Consider the following 12,053-nt stretch of genomic DNA (forward strand, 5'->3'; position numbering starts at 1 on the left):
GAGCTTTCATGTTGCCATGGTAGCCTATTACGGCAAAATAATAAGCGCATTTTGTTAAGCAATAATTGGTGTTTGGTATAGTACCATAACATTTCTTTTACGTGATACAGTTTTGTAGTGACAACCCTTGTGATAAAAAGGTCCTCAAAAATAGTGAAACTGGTTCCAGCTTCCTTAATTGCATGAAGTGTAAGAGTAAAAGTAGTCAAGAAACAAAACCCACATGTCGTTGAATGTGGGAATCGAACTTGGGACAAACTGCTTCCCAACGGAACGCAAAAACAGGACGGAAAATATCGAACATTGAGATAGTACCGTAGTTAACCATGGGATCTAAACTAAAGGCACACGATTATATTTACAAGGGGAATACCATACGAACGCATAAATAGAAAACTACATTTATTTGAGTCCTATAAAACATTAACAGCTTCAGTAGCCACAGCAAAATACGCAATTAAGAGGACGTGAAAATCTTTTTTCCTCTCTTAACTTGGACAAAATTTTAAAAAACAAGGGCAACTGGAATTCTCAAACATTACTACAATTTCTACCGACTTAAATACTTCTTGGACGATTCTAATACAAACTGAACAAGTATTTCCAAGAAAGATCATTCACAAATGTTCTCGTAAATTAGCTTTCCACGATGTTAACTTAAAGTGGCTTGATGCCGCTTCCTTGCACAAAAATTGCATGGCCGGCTTATATGCTGTGTCTTCACAAGATATAAAAAGCTGCCCTTATCAAAAGTGGCTGATTTAGATCGTGTTAGTTGTATTAACGAAATAGATTAACGGATGAAAACGCTTGCGTGTTTATTGATGGTGTTCTTGTTGATTCCATATCAACTAATTGTTTACCAAATTATTTTCAAACTTTACTAATTAACTTAAATTAAATACTTTCCTAAAATTGCACAAAAATTATTATGCCAATTTAGCACATTTTTTTTTAATCTCAAACAGTCTTCACTCAAACAAAAAAAAAAAAAAACACTAAATTAAAGTCTTAGCTGGAATTCCAGTTGTAGTCCTTTTCCCCGTGCTATGAGGAGCTTCTTTTCCGTCTTTCGCTTTCTGAAGACTTTCTCGGCTACCTCGTACATTTTCCCGGCTTCCTCGAACATTTTCCCAACTTCCCGTTCTAACAGGTCCACGCGGACTTGGGCGATCAGGGGACCCGCGGGAGGAGCTCGAAGAGATGCCCGAAGAAACCCGAGAGCTTTCGGAAGAATCTTCGAGGGACCCCGTACTCCCAAGGGATGTCTGGCTATCCGATTTCTTTACTCTCGTGGAGGAAGCTTTCTTTGTGGGAGATGATTTTTCAGCGGCACCCCTCAACTTGGTACCACTTCCTTGCCTCGGAAGACCGCTCGGTGGCCGAAGCTCTCCCGATTTCTCACGACGAGGTCTGAGTTCTCCTGATTTTTCTCGACGAATTTCGTAACCACTACTCGGTACGTCAAGCCGAGGTTTTCTGCCAGTGCCAGCAGGAGGTCTTTCCGCCGCTGTACCTTTCAATTGTGTGCCAGAGTGTTCACGAGCAATTGATGGCTTGCTTGTGAAAGTACCTACCTATTGCTTGTGCTACACCTTCTGGTCTTGTCAACTGTTCTCTTAGTTCTACATTTGTTCGCCCAGCAGCTGCAGGAGTAAATGACAAAGATTGTTAGTCTGCAGCATTACGTCATTAACATATGCCCATCATTTTCTAATCCGTCCTCCAAGAAACCAACACTACACTTAACAATTAGCTATCTCTGGAAATACGAACCCATACCAACCGATACTCTGAGGCAATTTTATTTAAATTCCAAGTTTTAGAAAGACGCCTTTGAATCACGAGTACTTTTGACACCCTATGTCAATTTTTGATGGCTTGTATTTCGCCAAATATCAAAACAAAAAAAGGTTTAAAATAAGTGAGATAAATTTAACAAGTCCTTATTCATCATCTGTTATAGCAGGGTGACTTCTATAAACAAATTCTTGTTATAATCGGCGACTAAAAGGAAATAATGACACGAGCAAAGAATCCCCAATACAACGGCCTGCATTTTTTTGGTCCGCAACAAAAACCGATATTACCGATTTGCACTAAACACAATTGAAGACCTCTTGAAGTAGGAATGTAATAAAGAACTCCATTTTCATTTATACAACAGAACGCTGACTTCACTTTGCTAAACGAACTTTCCGAGCACAATTAAAATTGAAAAAAGTTTTCAACAAACAACTGCAAAGCCGAGTCAATCGCGAGTTGCGAGCGTACATTTCGCGCGCTTGGAGCGGGTCGACTGAAATTGCGATGAATTTTGATTGGTTGAAGGCGCTGTTTGCGCTTCTTGCGATTGATCAGAAAACTCGCTTTGACTGTAAGGTGACTAGAGAGTCGAAAGAAAAGAGTACAGAAAATTTTAAGCTAAACAAAACAAAAAACTAAATAGCACCCAAATCGTATGCTCTAGATAAAGTATGCAAGTGAGCCTGCTTGTTTTGGTGCCACTGTTTATTGGTTGAAAAAGTGACAAGTGTTGGAAAGGTGATTTTATTACCTCTGCAGGGGTAATTTTTCTGAAGGAATTCGTCCAACGTTTCCCATCCTCCTCCGACTCGGACGATCACAGTGCTTCGCAAAATTCGAACAAGACGTAACTTCTGCGAATCCCCAAACTACGGGAGACAAAAAAGAAAAACAGAAACCATGCAAATGTTAGAAAAAAACGTGTCTTGTATCTGGATCGCGCTTGATTTTGGTTGGAGGGGAGGAGGGGAAAGGGAGAAGGGAGAAAAGAAGTGACATGGGAAGACAGGATGGTGTTAATCACTTAAAAATCAAGTGAGAAATCTACTTCTCTCTTTTGATTGACAATCCACACAAGGTTCACAAGTTCGTCAAGAAATTAATATGGAATCAATGCTGCTCACAACATCACCGTCAATGCCTGACTCGGTGTCATCTTCGTCATCGTCAACATGAGTTACTACATCACACATTTATCTGTTCCTCACTCAAGGGCACATTAAAATTGGAGGCTTCATTCCATGTTTGGAGACATTTCTTACCAGATTTTGAACACAACGTGTCGTGACAAAAATGGACGACGGAAGTCCTTAACTTCTCTAATAATAATAATAATAATAATAATAATAATAATAATAATAATAATAATAATAATAATAATAATAATAATAATAATAATCGATCAAAATATGGATTCAGCAATGTTGCTGAGGAAAACCGAAGAAGGAGGAGGTGATTTCTCGACACCGAGATAAGAATCGAGCTCGGGTCCCGGGGCATCTCGGTGGGTGACAAGTGCTTGCACAACTGGGCATGCACTTCTGCCACGCCATTTGTGGATTCCACATTATTACTTATTATCAGTGATACTGCACGCCTTGTTGCCTTATTTTGCTATTAAACCGACGCGGAATTTGGAAAGATGAAACAAGCATACATCAACTGCCATCGATTAAGTTGTAAAAAACATACAAATACACCCCTGAAACAATCAAAATTATTTTTAAAAATCTCCGACGTAATGACTCAATACTTGGAACAACTATTCCTTCAATTTTTGAAAGTCGTAATGGATTTATACGCCTACACACAGGCTCTCCAGTTGTTGAGCGCACGCCATTCGACGCTCCGAGAGCTTGTGTGATGGCTAAATGGTTTTCAAAAATTGTTAGATTTTGCCTTTTTGAATCTCAATCGACATAAAACCTCCTCATTGCTCACCGGTTTCTTGTCCTTAAGCGAGTTTACAAACTCCCTGTAGTCAATGAGTCCATCCCTTTCAAATTTACTGGCGACAATTTCCATCTCCCATCTCTCAGTAGGGAAACCTAGCAAAATAAGACCAAACATATCAGTCGCTGACTATAGAATCTAACCGTTGCGTCTTACAAAAACATGACCAAGGGTTGCGTCGTCCAAGGTTACACTTACCACTCTGGCACCAGAGCCCATTGCTTATCTTATTTTATTTTATTTTATTTTTTTTTCAGAAATGAAATCTCAGACGGTTTGGGGAGAGTGATATAAGACAATTATGTATCTCTTGTAGTCGTAAAGTTGTTATGCTATACTGATTCGTATAGTCGGGTTACGTGTTTCTACTGAGAAAAAAGGTCTACTATAAGACCTTTGGCACGCCTTTCACACAACACTCTATACCAATTGCCATTACTGCTGGTGGAAACCGAACACTCGCTAGATCACAGAATAAGCACATTGGAATAAACCAGTGCGATGCTTTTACGTAGCTTACAAGTATTAGGAAACCCCGTTACAGGGGGTGAAACACAGCATGAGCTTACTTGTGTTGAGTATTCCGGTGATAAATTGTTCACGGGTAAGTTTACCATCTCGGTCATGATCCGTGCGCCGAAAGATATCGAGAACGCGTGACTTGCTGTAACGCAATCACTTGTTAAACTGTCCTAAAAAAAAAAACAAAAAAACGTTATGATAAGAAAAAGCAAACACTTTTCTCCCTTAAGAGAAAAGTACAGCTCTCACGATTCACCAGCCACATGACACATTTTCAATAGCATCATCAACGCCCTTCAAACAGCAATGTGATGAGCCCTAAAAACCCCCAAGGGAGAAACTAAAATGCTTTTCACTTCACATTTAAGGAATTCCCTCTAACAACAAGCGATTTAACTCGGCCTTAGGTTTTTTTTAATGCACGTTTCTTGCCTTATGCTCATTAGAACGGTACCAAATAAATTATATATTTTAAGAGAAGAGCTGCCCATAGGAAATGTTACGTCACTGCTTCAAGACGAGAGGTTTGGAAGACCGCCTCCCCTTTCTTTCTTAAGTTGAAACTATTTCTATCCTTGTATAAACACATTCTATGATTATTTTTGGTTCTCTGACTTCAATAAATCTTTCAGCGTTTAACACCGATACAAATAATTGACAGCTTACGTTAGTAGGATTGGCGCGTACAATCTTTGTTTCCCTGCGCAAAATTTCATGAATGACTGATAAAACTTCCGATTACCGATAGCAAAGATATCAGTTAGTGCTCCTCTTTGATCAAAAAATCAAAGAAATGGAGATGGCGACGCAAGTTGTGTTTAGCCATAATGGGTTGACTGTTTGTCATTTGTATCTAAAACTTACCCTGTTCTTCCACTCGATGAAGTCAAACTTAGCTGAAGCACGTCTCTGTAAAGAACAAAAGGAAAAAGCATTTACATTTAGGGAAAATTAACACAATTGTCAAAAAAGGAAGATTCAAAAAAGGGAAATTGCATGTAGTAACGATATCAGTTTTGCAGTCAGAATTCAAAGTGAATCTTGAACTAGTCTTTAACTCTACGCTATCATGTTGATGCTGTTCACGAAAACAAATTTCTAGACTCATCCGTGCATTTCTATTCTTGCGCCCAATCACTGCCATTCCACTTTTGTCATTCCTGGTCGACAAGACCAGTAGCCTTACAAAGGGTGTAGCGAAAGGATGAACTGTTTACTTACATTAGGGATTCTCTCCAGCTTCTCCTGTAGTCGTCGAAGCCTTTCCATAGAAAGGAGCCACAAATGCTGCCATCGCTTTGCAACAAAACTGGATGATTCTTATCGAGCGATGTAGAACCAGACCGCGTGGAAGACGACCCTGGGCTTGTTAACTTTTCACGAGATCGCTCGCGTGTGAAAGAAGAAGCAGGGCTGGCGAGATTTGGGATTTTACTCCCACGTCTTCCTTGTTTGTGCTCTGGAGTAGGCTGTGGTGTTACGGGTGATGGGGCAGCGGCAGGCGCTACCGAACTGCGCCGTTTGACGGATTTGGTGAGTCGATCGTAAGTAGGCTGTTTCTTCGCCATTTCCTCTTGAAAGCCCTTGTGGTCATCAAGTAGCTTCATGACTTCTTCATAATCATCGTCCGGTATGGGCTCGTTTTCCTTCTCAATGAGGATTCCTTCCTTTACATCGATCCATTGCAAAAGTTCTTCCATCATGTTTTGTTCCTCGGACAGCTTGGCTTGTTCCTCCTCCAGTCGGGTCAGCCTCTGAACTGACCATTTACGCACCTTAAAAGAAAGTCGATCCAAGTTAACTTTGACCGTATCACCACTTTTAATTATCAACCTGCAAATGAGCTCACATTTGCGCCCCCAAATTACTCGTCCAAAAATTGAGCCCTATTCATAAGCAAACATTTTCTTTTATTTTGGTAAAATAACATGGTCACAGATTACGCGAGTGAAGCTAAGAAACTCAGTACCACAAGCCACAAAGTTTTCTGTCTATGAAAAGAAAACCAAACATGTATATGTATAGTTTTATTAACTATCGAGGTCCTAACCAGATAACAAAGTCAGTATTAAAACATTTGCATGATCATGTATTTTTCTTAACTGCAACATGTTTCTACAGAAGGAAAGATGGATATTTCATTCTCTTGTACACCAAAAATGTTTCCTATTCTTTAAATTTGGTGTGCGTTTCTGAGAAGCCCCTAACCTCTTAGGGAATGACTTCATGTGTACCTTAAGAAAGGAAAGCGTAGCATGGAATGGAACTTTGTAATTTTTGTAAAAACATTTTAAAAGATTTTTTTTCCAGGTCAAAACGTTTTCGGAATTTCCGGGGATTTACTCATGGATTAGGTTACCGGGAAATTCTAGCATCGATTAGAACCGCAATCTTTCTAAAATTACAAGGGCGACATTAGAGGCACTTAAGTTCAATTATTAAAGCGGATCTCGATTACCAAGGTATGCGACCAGTTTAGACTCCTTACCTCCTCCTTCTCGCAATCCACTGTTGTATGATGGCGAGCGCGCTTGGATGACAGAACCGTGCAATCACTTGTCCTTTCTTGATTGCTGACTGGACATTGACTTCCTCTGCCATAAGCTCTTCATGGAAAGCTTACAGAGAGAGTGAGGAAACATTACATTATATCCAATAAAGAGAAGCTAAATACGGGTTCTACTAACTTGAATTAGACGGTTAAGAGTACTCTCACAATAACAAACATGATTCAAGCCCCTGTATCTTTGAATTAGGTTTAAGAGCGCATGACATGGCCTCAAACACGTAAGTTGTCCGATAAGTGCAATTCGCGGTTGCGTTCCAGAAGACACAAGAGACAGCGCGCTTCACCCAAGCAAAAATCAACGGAGAAAACGTTCCAATGCACGCAAAGTTGACCATTCGTGGGCTTGTAGCACTGATATACACCGTTTAAGCCTAAGCACTTGTCTTAAGAATGAAGTAAGCCTCTGTTCATGTAATTTTCATGAACTTTGAGGGAACAAGTGGTGGGTGACGCGCTTTCACTAATGGCTTGTTTACGTTTCGTAACAAAATCTACACCTACCATTTTAAACCTAAGATAAGAGGGCAAAGGGGTTTCACACAGCTCATCTCTGTAAATATTATATTTTTTTCTTGAGCAACAATTCATCATGACCTTATTACCTTGTGTTCCTTTAATTGTTCACCAATTTCCTCCAGGTCATCCGAAATAAGTCCCAGGCCCCTAAGTGTGTCCTCCGAGTCTTTCAGTTTGCGAAGCTCAGTCTTGACGGCCGAATCGAACTCGTTCGCTAAGACTAAGGCATTGTCAAGTCTAAAAAGATACAAGGCAGTGATAAGTTATGCACAACAGAAAACTGAACAGTATCGTCTGGCGCAATGTAAAGCATCGACTGGTCACGATTTGGAGTACCTTCTAGTGACATCATATGTTTTCAGATTTTGTCGTTGTTACAGGGGCACACACACCCGCTGGCCACCTTATTTAAGATTTTCTATGTAAACTTAGTTTTCGACTGCTTTATGGTTAGTATGCCACACTTCATTGCTCGATTTACTTACCTGTCTTGCTTAGTGGCAGTCAAGGAGGTAATTGCTTCCCAGCGCACGCGCAAATCTTCTAATTTCTCCTCTAATTATTGCGGATCCTCGACTCTGTTTTCTTTGATCATTCCTCTGTCTGCATTCATCACAGAATCATAGTTTGCTTGGCGGCGACCAAGTTCGCGCTGGAATGTCTAAATAACAGAAACAAAAGATAGATGAGAGTCTCAAGGACAACTCCCAGAATGCAGGCCTGCACTCGTTGGAAAAAAAAAAAAGAAATATTTTAAATCTCTTATTACAAGCTGTCCCCATACCTTGTGATTGTCAATAAGGATTTGAACTGTCTCAGGGTCACCCATAACTGCGGTCTCCGTTGAGAGACTGGGTTTTACTGCATCAAGCCAGTCGAGCAGTGACTGCAAAGCATCTTGAAACATGCCAGTGAAGAGAAGGGCATCTTCCAGCTTTTGTTGTCTGAGAGAGAAAAGCATGATCAGTGAGAACAGCAACACTACTTTATTGCTTTACCACAGATGTAATTAATGATGGGTGAAGGAATAAACTACATATTGGTTTTTCTCAGGAAGGAAAAGCAAGTTTCAGAAATCAACGCCAGCCAACGTATTTTCTTAACAGCTCATGTCGAACGCAATTGCACGGTAATTGGTTTGAGCCCCTTTAAGGGGCTCAAAGCACAAATGGCATCCCACCTTGTTTTGAGATCAGCGATTTTGCATTCGATCGCAATGGCATCATCTTGTGGGCTCTTATCCATCAGCACTTTACCCGTTTTGGTAGTACCGTCCATCGATGTCTGATTGGCACCAAGCATCGACTGGAACTCCTAGCAAGAATGCAAAATGTACTACTTTAGGAGTTGCGAAAAAAAAGGGGAAGGTCAGGTAAGAATTTTATTCAAGGATGCTAACGTTTTTCAAGCGCTTTTCAAGTTAGATAATGAAGGGGACAACTCGAAAAAGCAATTTGATTTCTTGGAGACTATCAGGGGCACCCAACGAGAATACTGTTCAAAACCACTTAAAAATACAGTTGTTAAACGTATTTTAGTATTTAAACGGTTGATATAGGCATATTTTTATCCCCTAAAAATTTGTCATCTGTTCGGATCTCCTAGCTGAAAGTCTAGTGATCTGAAAATTATAGGGATCAAAACTTATCTTTTCGAAAATTTTAGGCAGAAAAAAGGCTCCCGGAAATTCTAGGTGACCTTTTTAGGGTAAAAATCTGTTAAAAATAAGCAATTATGCCATTTTTTAGATGTTCGAAAATCCTAGGACAGGCAGGCAAGCAAAAAATTTTACAACAAATGTTCCGAAAATTCTAGATCTCAAATCGTCTTCCGAACAGATATTTTCCGAAAATTGACGTTGGGTCCCCCTGGACTATGAAGTCGCGTACCACTTAAAGTGCCCCTGTGACCAAAAAATCAATTCATATTTTTCTTTGGATTTCAAAACTATGTTAACAAAACACTAAGTGACCCACGTTTTAAGCCTTGATTTCAAAAAGACACCTCTTTATTTTAACTGTAATTTTCCTGTTTAATGGTCCGCCATTACTAACATTATGTTCTTGAGAGAGCTGGATCGAGGAGAAAATGACGTCAAAGGCTCACTAGTTTAAGAATGCAATACGTGTGTACGCCGCAGAATTAATATGCAGCACGGGGGTTTTGGGCTTTCAGACTTTTAAACTCACGCTTTGCATATATAATAAGCTGCGTTCACACGCTGAAATTTTAAGCTAGTGAGCCTCTGACGTCACTTTTCCCTGGATCCAACCCTCTGAGGTCCAATCGGTCAGTTTTGAACGTGAGTAATGGCGGACCGTGAAATCCAAAACTTACACTCAAAGTAAACGGCCTTTGGATAAAAATCAAAGCTCAAAATTTTGCCAGTTAGGTGTTAAGCAAACACACTTTCAAAATCTGAAGGAAAAAAGTGGTTTTTTTTCTCACAGGGGCACTTTAAGTCTTCTATGGAGCTGTGCTTTATGTACATGTAGCGAACTGTTACCTGCAGTTTGAATGTCTCCACCATCAAGAGTAATCAAGTCGGCAGAGCCAGACTTGATTTTGCCCATGCAGTCGTCCGGGGTTGAGCCATTCACACATGAAAATTGAACCTCCGAACTCAATTTAGAAGCAGTTTTATTAAAATCCAGGCATTTTGTATATTCCTTCTCTGATATCACACACCATCTCATCTGGAAAAGATGCATATGTCCATTGCCTGTGAATGACAAAATCAAAGGGAAACCATTCTTTAACATCATGCTAACAGTATGCTCTGAAAACCCCAATACAAATCAATTGACGAATTATTTAACAGACGAATTGACTTTTAATATGAACTTCTGCTCAGCTAATTTGCATTCATTAACTATTGATACAGCAAAATCTGTAATGTTTTCAATTTATTGTTTTTTTTTCACCAGCGCGATAAAAATTTGCCCGATCTGTATTGGCATAAAATGGCTCCTCCCACTCATTATATATTTTATCTATTATTTAAGGGTACAAGTAATTGCAAAACATTCCTGCATGGATGCAGTGGTGTTTTTTTTTTATTTCTACGTTCCAGTGTGAAATTCAAAAGGCAATGAGCAAAAACTGCTTCCATAAAAGAAATTGTGCGGCCAAATCACATCTAACAAGTGTGATTGAATTAAAAATTGCCTTAATACATTTCATTACTCTGAACTGTGTCAATTAAAAAAGAAACAACTTGAACTGGAATTTCTCAAAATTGCAATCAACGTGACAATTAGTTTCCACATACACTGTTAAGACAGAAGTACATGAGATCATTGCCAAGACGAGTGAGCCAATCAAAATGGAATAAAATTATGCAACATCAGCAAATGAAAATTAAAAATTAACAATAATAAAATCAAGTGAAGGAATGCTCCTTGCAGATGTTCATGAAATCTGGAGCAATAGATTCTTTTTCCTATGGGACCAAATGTTCTTTCTTATGCAAAACATTTTCATTGTTTCTGCCATGTAACATGGCTACCATGCAAAACCTCTACTATGAGCCAGTTTGTTCACTTGTCAAATGGAGATTGAATTCTTGGATTTCTTAGCCTTGTTTTTGGGTTGTATTGAACCGTGAATGCCAACGAGTTCAGCGGCTTACAAACGAAGAGTTCATCTGGTTAGCAAACAGTTTGTCTAAATGCGAAGTTTGAAGCAACTTCCACACAGTAGGATACATTGAGTTAAAGTCTTCACTAAAATATATTTAAGCATGGCACTCTATCAAAGATATTACCACTCATCACCTAAGATACTTTTATTTATCAATCATTGCTACGTTCGTGTTATGCATATTGTTTGTCGGATTCCATACTGATGCTGCATAATCAGGACATTACCTTGCAATAATAAAGAGTTGGTAAGGTGCGTTTGAGTCACGCTTAATGAGGCATTTGAAAGTATTAAAGTATGTTGTATGTTTTGTACCAGTAGTTGTTCAGTAATAAAGATATCGCACTATCCTTGCATACGGCGAGAGCTCCTGAAATTTAAACTGACCAATCAGAATTCAGCGAGCGGGAAAAACTGTGCTATCCGATGTCACGCCAATTGTTTACATTCTGATTGGTTAGATCTGTGGACATTCGCTTAGCCTTCCCTTGTGACTCAATTTTGTGACTCTCTTGACTGAGAAGAACTCAGCGAAACAGAAATGATGCATTGTTCTGACAATCAGTTTATGGATTGGGCTAGCATGTGATTAACAACCAGGATCGCTTTTGAACTTTATTTTTATTGTTGGGAATTCCTAGGAATTCCTAGGAATACCAAAAGTAGAGATACACTCAGTGAATGAATCTGTCAATGTCAGTTTCTGTACATCAGTAAAAATGAATTAAACCATTTCGCTGGAGTTCCATACCTTTTTAATGTTGTCAAGTTCCATGTTAATTATTCTAAACAAATGACAACTCGGCATAAAAATATAGCAGTTATATAACAATTGCTGTTTAAAATGCAACATGATTTGAACCTAAAGTTAGTTGTGTACATTTTTCATGGACTGATGTTCTTGCTATCAGGTCAAAAACAGACATATTTTACATCACTAAACATTCTGATTTAAGATGTTTATTGTTATATATTAACTTAATATGACTGTAGCTGTAAATACACCAAATAATTGACAAAAAATCACAAATCTAACAGTATTCAA

General features: G+C 39.1%; 1 pseudogene; it reads right to left on the reverse strand.

Annotated features, from left to right (window-relative positions):
- Positions 1 to 998: 998 nt before the first annotated feature.
- LOC138044864 (microtubule-actin cross-linking factor 1, isoforms 6/7-like) lies at positions 999 to 5,550 on the reverse strand (annotated as a pseudogene).
- Between the last annotated feature and the right edge of the window lie 6,503 nt (positions 5,551 to 12,053).

Source organism: Montipora capricornis, chromosome 4, assembly GCF_036669925.1.
Source record: "Montipora capricornis isolate CH-2021 chromosome 4, ASM3666992v2, whole genome shotgun sequence".
NCBI lineage: Eukaryota > Metazoa > Cnidaria > Anthozoa > Scleractinia > Acroporidae > Montipora > Montipora capricornis.